At 32.2% G+C, this 9,888-nt stretch overlaps 1 protein-coding gene across 1 annotated transcript in view; it reads left to right on the forward strand.

Annotated features, from left to right (window-relative positions):
- The first annotated feature begins 4,437 nt into the window (after positions 1-4,437).
- The window catches only part of LOC106678669 (uncharacterized), a 321,826-nt gene continuing 316,375 nt past the window's right edge, over positions 4,438-9,888 (forward strand). The window contains exon 1 of the mRNA XM_067052770.1: positions 4,438-4,489. The gene's annotated coding sequence lies outside the window, so the exon portion shown is untranslated. The remainder of the gene's footprint in view (positions 4,490-9,888) is intronic.

The raw sequence follows: 9,888 nt of genomic DNA on the forward strand, positions 1-9,888 counted from the left end.
CCTGTATCATGTCATATGTCATTGTGATCAAATTTACTGGTTGTATTTTTTTTATACAGTTGTAAATATCAACAAATAAATAAAATTAAAAAAAAAAAAAATTTATTTGAAATATTTAATCCTTATAAGTGCATTAAATCTCAATGTTGGCAATATAGGTGAAAAAATCAAACATCAGATTTCTAACAATTGTATTAACGCAGGAATTGGATTCAAAGTAAAGGAGTTGAGGAGGATTATATTAAAAATAGACACCGAGAAAAAAAGACTTCCAACTATATTAAGTTCAAAAATTTCAAATGTTTAATTTCTTTGAAGAATGGTATTTAAAGGTTTCATACAGCGCTATAAACGAATACGATAAGATTTTTCATAAAACAATTTTTGTGACATACTCCAATGAAATTCACTGTATTTTTCTTTAATTTTTAATGAGTAGACTTATTGTGAGTAGAAACGATTTGATGTGGCCTATGTGTTAGTTTTTTTTTAAAGAGTTTTTACCTTGCTTTGCGGACTTTCACTCCACATGGACTGCCAGCTATCCCATATTTTATTTTTCAGTGGAAACCCTATTTCTTGGTGTGTCAGAATAGCCGCGCCCTGACCTGGAAGAGCTTGGTTGGAACGTCACATATTTATATATTTAGTAGAATATTTTTTTTAAATATTTATTTATTGCTATTTACAACTGTACATTATAATACATTTAGTAAATCTGATCTAAGTTAAATTGGAGTGTTATAGGCGTGTAGATAAACTACCCATTGGTAGCACTCGAATGACATTTTACATTAGCTGGTCTCGTGGCCATCTTCTGTTCAGGGGCCTCGGAGGATTATCAGGAATGGAAGTGTGTGCAAGGTTAGAAACTAGGGGAGTTGAGTGGTTAAGGAGTTTATAATGGAAGGAGTGATATCTGGTTCGGGCTAGATCGGTTACATAGGGAACATTAAGGTCTTTATGTATGATTTTATTTGTGAGAAAGTAAGGAGCATTGTGGTTTTTACGAAGGATTTTGGATTGTAAGGATTGAATACGAGAGGAATTCGGAGGTTTAGTGGAGCCCCAAAGCTCAACTCCATATGTCCATTAAAAATTAAATATTTAGGGTTGTATGTCAGCTTACTCCTGAAAGGGTTTATAGAAGCTTTTCACTTTAACACGCATAATTACCACTTGTTTTTTAAAATAAAATCATCAGGAAGTTGTATACAGCGAGACTGTAGATTCATAAATACTAAAGGGGGCGCCATAGGCCACTAGGATAAACGAAACCCAGCACTACCTAGAGTGTAAGCGGATAATTAGACACCAAGAGGGCCAACGGGAATGGAGGTTTGCTCTTGAGGGTGGAAGAATTAAGGATTAAGGATCCCCTACTTCTTGGTACCACGGCCAACTAAGTATGTCTGGCTAAGTACCTCTAGCATCGAGCGTGGTACACGGAGCAGCAGAGAATGGCCATCTTTTCCCGTTCAGCAGGAGCGGCACACCATCTATCAGGTGGCCCACGACATATGGGAGTAACAGCGAGCACCCAGTAACACAAGTAAGATCTTTTCTACCAACCCAAATAGTAATCTTCATCATATCTCACCTATAGACTACTTCATTTCCCCATATCAAAATTATTAATTACCAAACTAACCTCATTGTATTATTATCGGTCTCCCCCTTTCACAAGTTATTCCATTCTATTTTAATATATGCATGTTTCTCAATATTACTTTGTCTAACTAAACCCCTTCTGATATATTACCTAGACCTGGATCTAATCCCTTCATAACTTAAAATTTGAGGAAGATCCAGTCAAAACAGTCATCAAGTTATAATTTCACAAGAAATAGACTAAACTGAAGAGATCTTGCTGTAACCTTGTCAGAGGAGATAATACATTATATAGCCAACGCACATAGAGGAGTTCATTGCGCAAAATTCTGAGAAGTTCTGGGAGAACGGAATTAAAAAATTACCTGAAAGATGGTAACATGTAATAGATTAAAATAGGTCATATAGTTTTTTTTACAATATTTACAAGAAATAGTAGTTTATAAAAAAGTAGTTTTTATTCAAATAACAGATAAAAAACACTAAGAACTTATTTTACAACCCAATAATTAAAAATTAAAATCAATTTTAACATAATTGAAATAAAACATTAAATTTACATATTAAATTAGTATATTAAAATATCCTTTAATAATACCCCACTTATTCCTGTCGAACAGATCCGTTACTTAGGACTACATCTCGACAAACGACTGACATGGAATCCTCTTACAAGACTAAAAAGACAAGAAACTGCTCGTTGATTCCGACTATTGCAACATTTACTAGACAAACGGTCTAAATTGCCAATCCCTTACAAAAGACTGATCTACATGACTATTATAAGGCCTATCTGGACATACGGAGTTGAGCTTTGGGGCTCCACTAAACCATCAAATTCCTCCAGAAGTCCAAAATCCTTAATGCTCCTTACTTTGTCACAAATCAAGTCATTCATCAGGACCTCAATGTTCCATATGTTGTCGATTTGGCCAGAACCAGATACCGTTCGTTCCATAATAAACTTCTCAACCACCCAAATCCACTTGTTTCTAACCTGGCTTCTCCTTCATTACCTAATAATCCTCCTAGGCGTCTGAAAAGAAGATGCCCACGAGATCTTCTCCTCTAGAAATGTAATTGGAGTTCTATCAGTGGGTAGATTCTCCATATGTTTTTATCATGTCACTATGTCACCTACAACAAATTTACTTGTTGTATATATGTGTATACAGGTGTAAATATCAATAAATAAATTATTAAAAAAAAAATAGTATTTAAGTGCATACGAGGAGTGGTAGAAAAGTAAGCCTAACCATTGGTAGGCAGCGCTGGGAGTCTTCAACCTGTATGGTCTTAAGCATGTCCGTTACACTCTTTTGTATGAATTTCGTCCTTGGAGGACATTTTTCAGTTTAGGAAAAAGTCACAGGTTCGTTGAATAGGGGGATAGGGAACCACAGGATCGCCTTTTGAGGTCAAAAACTCATGGAGAGGGCATTGTGACATAGAGCATTGTCATGATGGAGCACCCATTTGTCTGCAATGTCTGGTCTCACGCGAATGATCCTTTTTTTTTTAGCCTTTCAAGGACGTCTTTATAGGAAAGTTAGTTTATCCAGGAGGAACAAATTCTTTGTGGACAATTCCCCTTCTGCAAAAAAAAAAAAAAGGTTTTCACATTCTTTGGTCGAGGAGAGTTTGCTCCATGCCACTCTTCAATTTTCCTCTTGGTCTCAGGATCGTATTAAAAATCAATCATTCATCCATCACCTTTGATCATACGGCTAAAAAAAACATGCTCATTAGCGATTCTGTCAAGAAAATCAAGGCATTTGTTTTTTCGAATGTACTTCTGCTGAATTTTGAGGTTTTTCGGCACCATTTTGGCACAGAACTTTTGCATGTGCAAATATTCAGTCAAAATTTGATGAACGGTAAATATGTTCAAATTTACGAGTTTACTCAACATTCTTAATGTTAAACGACGGTCTAATCTCACAGGAGTGTTCACACGTTCTATGTTTTCGGAGTTAAAGGCCTCCCTGATCGTAGTTCATCTTCAACGTGTTGTTTTCCTTTCAAAAATGATTCGTGCCAGCGAAAAACTTGAGCAAACTTTGTGACTAATAGCAGTAATAAAAATAACGGAAGGAGTTGAAACGCGCTGAGTTACGACATGGTACTGATACAGCGCACGGTTACCAGATCGCTTGCAGTGTTGCCAGTTTCATTATCTTTCTGCCACACCTCGTATTTTATATTTTCGACAAAAATACAATTTGATATTTCACCACGAACTCAAATTCCTTTTTTATTCATTATTTCATTTTTTTTTTAACCACCCAAACCCACTAGTTTCTAACCTTGCTTCCTCTTCTATTCCTGGCATTCCTCCGAGGCGCCTGAAAAGAAGATGGCCTCGTGACCTTATATTGTGAACTGTTTTTAGAGTTTTGCTACTGGGTAATTTTTCTACATCCTGTATCATATCATTATGTCATTATGATCAAATTTACTGGTTGTATTTTTTTATACAGTTGTAAATATCAATAAATAAATAAAATAAAAAAAAATAATAATTTCAATTTTTTCACTACTTACAATAAACATATTGCATTGCATATATATGTATGTATATTATATATAAAATAAAATTTTGTTATGTCATTATTTTATAAGTATGATTTAAAAAAATGTTGAATCAATATAATTTGAAGTTATATTAATCTCTTTGATTAATATTATAAAATAAAAGATGAATCCTTTAAAAAAACAAAGTAAAAAGTAAGAAATTGAATTCAGTTGAATAAAATTTTACAATAAAAATTAATTAATTTAAAAAAATGTTAAAATTATGTGATATTATTTTTATTATTGTTATATTTTTTAGTTTTGGATCTCGAAACACCGAAGGGACCTCTGAGCTCGCTAATTGGTAAGTCAATACCAATATTAAGTTTCTTTTAAACCGAAAAAAAAAAAAACTTGTGAATGATGTTTTTCTGTGTGTGATAATATTTTTCTGTTCATGTCATTGTTATATTTCAATCACGTCCTTTAAAAATAATATCTTATGAGCAATTAATTTTAAATGATTTATAAAAATAGTTAAATAAAAAATAAATAAATGATAAAATATAAATAAAATAGGAGCATATTCGTAATCTGAAGAGACGAGCCACTTCAGGTTACTGCTATAATGTGGTTTAGTACAAGAGCCGGGAAGAAAAAAAGTCAGTTATCTCACCCCAATTTTTGATTACTTTAATTTAGACAATGCCTAATTACTAGTCAAAACTGATGAGTCTGCCAAGTATAGGTAGGGAGAATAAAAAATGGCGGCTGTTTCATAACCTTAAAAAACATTAATTTTTCATTCGGAGCTCTATATCTTAAAAAATACCAACAACACTAGAAAATCTAATAGAACATTATTTAAAGCAGAGTAAATTTACTGAAATATTAGCCCTAAAAGAGCTATTTACGTCCAAAATTTCTCGAGATATAGCCTTTTAAAAAAGCAACATTTCATAAAAATGTACTGAAAGATTAGTGGTTAGTTAATTTATGTTGAGAAATTTATATCTCAAGAACTATGTGACGTACAAATATTTATTAGCAATTAAATTAAAGTACTATAGTAATGTAATGTACTATAAAGTAGTTCATTACCTTTAACTTTGTAGGAATATTAGTTTTCACGATATTTCCTAAAATAAATCCATTTATTGTTTTCGGTTGTTAGTTGTTCGGACAATAAGTTTGATTTATGTAAAACTTTATTTCAGAAACCATTGAAAGTACAGATGTCTGCCAGCATTCAAATTATAGTTAGTTAAATTTACTATAAAATAGTACATAACTTTTTGCTTTGTATGATTAGTAGTTTTTATGAAGATATTCGATAAAATAAACTAACAAAATGTTAATTTCTACTTGTTCGTATAAAATGTTGAATTTTTTAAAAAATATATCTCTAAAACCATAAGACGCACATATATCTGGTAGCACTCAAAATAAAGGATTAGACTTACTATAAAGTAGTTTATTACACATATCCTCGTAGGGATCGTTGTTTTTATAATATTCGCATAAGAATATAAATTTGACAAATGAAAATTTGTCAGAACAACTATAAATAAATTTATTCTAGGAAATATCACGGAAACTACAATCCCTACGAAGTTCAATGTCATATACTACTTTATAGTACATTACACTAGCTTTTATTTGAGTGCTAACAAACATCTGTACGTTCAATGGTTTTTGAGATATAGATTTTTCAAAATAAATTTAGTAACTACTGATCTTTCAGAACGTTCCGTACAACATTTTTATTTTAGAGATATTGCTTTTTAAAAAAACTATATTTCGAGTTTTTACTCTAAATTCTAGATATATTCAACGTAAATAGCTCTATTCGGGCTTACACTTTAGCAAATTTACTCTACTTTAAATGATACTCTCTTAGATTTTTTATTAGCTTCGAATAAAAAATTAATTATTTTTATCGTTTTGAAACAGCCGCTATTTTTTATTCCTCTTACCTATACTTGTCAGATTCATCAATTTTGACTAGTAATTTTACATAATTTTCAATTAAGCAATCAAAAATTGGGGTGAAATAACTGCCTTTTTTCTCCCCTTGGGCTCTTGTACGAGCTGAAGAGATCCAAGATATGCCATGAAATGATTTCTTCAAGTTGGTTTCGCTCTGCCTAGGTTTCATTATGTTCCTCAAAACAAATATATATTGCTCAAAATAGGCATTTTTGTTTAACTCATTTATTATTTAGCTTATATTCTTAAAGAAGATAATGAAGATTATTATTTATTTAAACATACTTAACTTAATGAATCATCATATTTAAAAAAGATTACTATCATTTTGTCTCGAATGTTTTGATTCATGTTCTATTTGATGAAATAGGTTTTGTTAATATAAAATGATTTAATTGTGTAATATTACATTCTATCTCAATAAAATATGAAGTTAAGAGTAATATTAATGACAATGTTAAAGCGATGAACAAGTTTATTCACACCATATCAGAAAATGAAAAGAAATTAAATTATATTAAAATAATAAATTGATAAAACAAATTTTACATATTACAGCGATCAGTATAACTTCCGTTTAAGTTATGCTTTTTTTTAATGCCTTATTCTCATTTAACAAAAAACATTTCTGCATATTTTTGTTAAATAAACAATTACCTATCTTTTAATTTTGATTTTTTGTTGTTTGAGAATAAAATTTACGGGATGATCCCTTAACACTGGTTAATCGAATTTTGATGAAATTTTCAGATACTTTGTGAGTTGGTATCTAAATATTCCTACATTGATTTATAAGAGATTTAGTCTAATATTTTTGCTATTTTTTTATTTTCGGTAAGATAAGATATATATAATTTCAATTATTTGATTGTAATTCTGTTTTTATTTAATCTCTTTGAGTGCTTTATAGAGAACTTATGTACAATTTAGACTACTATATACAACTCATTTCCTTGTGTTTTCTTCCACTCAATTCGAATGGAAGTCTTAACTGATGATCAACAACTTGCCCAGTGACTTGGTATTTCTAATATACATTTATGGAGAAGGGGTGGTTAGTCAAAGAGAAGTGGATGGAACTGGCTGGAGTCGTTCTCTAGAAACGGAACTGCCCCATAAATTTTACGAAGAAGCCGATGACAATGAAGCTATAAAGGATTTATGTATAGGAAGATGGTCAGGGTTGCGGTCAACTATATATACATATATAAAGGATATAAATAAGAAAATACCTTATTAGACATGCGGGGCTGTAAACGGAGAAGATAGCTTACAATGTCATAAAGCTAGTTGGGGATGTATGAGATTACGTATCAGTGACAAAAAATACACACTCCTTCAAAGCCATAAATGTGAAGTATTAACTATTTTCCCGACTCTTTGAGAGCAAAAACGTTTTTTTATTCAATTATACGTATATATTATTAAAAGAATAGTATATTTAAAGGAAAAAGTACTACCTTACCTACCTTACCTACCTTAGTATATATAGTAACATAAACAAACGAACCAGTTGAAGAGTATATCCATTTTTTATTTATTGTAATTTACATAAAAATACATCTAGTAAATTTATGTAAGATTATAATGGTATAATACAGGCATTTAGAAAAACTAACCTAAGGTAGCACTTTAAAAACACTTTTACATTAGAAGGTTTTGAGGCCACCTTCTTTTCAGATGCCTCGGTGGATTGCCAGGAATTGCACAGGAAGCAAGGTTAGAAACTAGTGGGTTTGGGTGGTTAGGGAGTTTTTAATGGAAGGAATAATATCGGGTTCGGGCTAGATCGGTTACATATGGAACGGTAACATCATTATGGATGATATTATTTGTGAAAAAGTAAGGAGCAATAAGGATTCTACGAAGGATTGTAAAGGTTAGAGACAAAAGGAATTCGAAGGTTTAGAGTAACCCCAAAGATCCACACCGAATGTCCAGATAGTAGTAGTAAGTAGTGCTATGATCTAGTAGCAGATTTACTTGGGATGCCAGGATAATCGCTGAAGGCAATTATCCAAAAATGAATTAATTAATTGATTATAAATTGAGTCCTAAAAAACTATTATTATAATTGGATTCCTTTCCAAAGGCTGTTTGTGTGTTTACCAATTTACCAATTAAATACCTTTATATTTATAAATTGTTCTTACCATTAATTATATAGTTTAATAAAGAGTGATATATTGGGTTATATAATAATATATAAACTACATAAAGAAACTAAGTATTTATTTACAATTGGTTATGATTAAAATGATTCAAATGATTCAGATAAAGGTTGCCATAAAATATAAATTATTACATGATTGCTTATTAGTTAATAGCTGCTGATGCCGTGGGATGTAGTGCCGTGGGTGTCTTCTGTTTCATCAGGGATGTACAGGCCTCCTGGCCTTGGTGTGCTCGAAGCGCATCCTCTGAATCAGGTCCTTACTCGTCTGCGCCTTCCTGTTGAGTGTCCCTGTCTTCTCTTGTGAATTCCCTCTCTGTATTTTCCTCCCACTTCTCTTTTAGGGCGTTACCTTATTTTTAAATCTCTTCTCTGATTGGTTATCGATGTCCGAAGACTCCCGAGGCAGACGTGCCCCTCCTCAGGGCCGAGGATGTGTTACAAAAAAATGGACTTCCTGGACAAGGATCTGCCTGGTTAATTTGATTCTGGTCCCTCGTCCTAACCTATTTTCTGCTTCGATACTTAAAGGTTAGTAAATCTAATTTTCTCAGGGGCCTCTGGTAATGTGAAAAACTTAATACAGATGTTTCCACATCCGAGGATGCTAAAAGCTTCCCAGAAGGATACCCTGATCAGGGGCAGATGACGAAACACCTTAATAAACGACATATTGTTGAAATCATGGCTAATTCCTCGATACATAGCAGTAGGTCAGAATAATGAGAACTACTACCCATGATTAGGATCATTTTTAGGATTAACTTTAACAGGTTAAGGGCAAGGGTTCATTACTTTGTAAGAAATATTTTTTTTTAGAAAAAACGGTTATACAAGGAGGCGATTTTAAGGTTACGCTCAACCAAGAGTACCTTAGTAAGAGGAATTGCGAGGCTGAGTAGACTCCAGGTGAGTTCTCGAACCCACATGGTTGACTAACGGTTTGTGTAACAGAATAAATAATTATCTACCCCAGTCGGATTCGAACCAGTTCCTTGGAGTTAGTAGCACAGCGCCTGATCTCTGTGCTACCTTTAATATAAGTAATTCTTTATGGATCTACCTTCTCAATAGACATGGCGAGTAGGGGTCAGAGTAAGATCGACTAATGTCTGGTAAGAACAGCTCTTCTTTCAAAATATATATAATCTGTTGTTCAAAACGAATATGTTATTTTTATTTAGTTCCCCATTTCGCCACTAGTGTCTTGTAAGTTCTATTTTTCGTTAAAAGGGTTATACAAGCACAGTTAATGCATTGTTCTATTTTGTTTACCAACAACATGAGTCAATACATTGGCTGTTTTGTAGTCTCTAGTTATTTTGACGAATTGTGAAAGGGGATGATTGTTGAACTGCTAGTCAATTTCTTTTTTTTTGTTTAATTTTTCTATATATATTTAAAAACTTTAGCTTTTACGCCCGTTGTACAAACGCCCTGGGACAGCACAAGGAATGTCATTAGAGACTATTTTACAAAAATAAATCGTGAAAGGGCCTCTTGGTTAATAATTCTTGTAACAATGTTAGCTAATTTTTTTTTAATTAAAAAAATTAGATTTATTTATTGATAGATATTACAATCTGCCACACAGTTGTGGG

Source organism: Halyomorpha halys, unplaced genomic scaffold (genome assembly GCF_000696795.3).
Source record: "Halyomorpha halys isolate HHAL.00 unplaced genomic scaffold, Hhal_1.1 Scaffold153.1, whole genome shotgun sequence".
Lineage (NCBI taxonomy): Eukaryota > Metazoa > Arthropoda > Insecta > Hemiptera > Pentatomidae > Halyomorpha > Halyomorpha halys.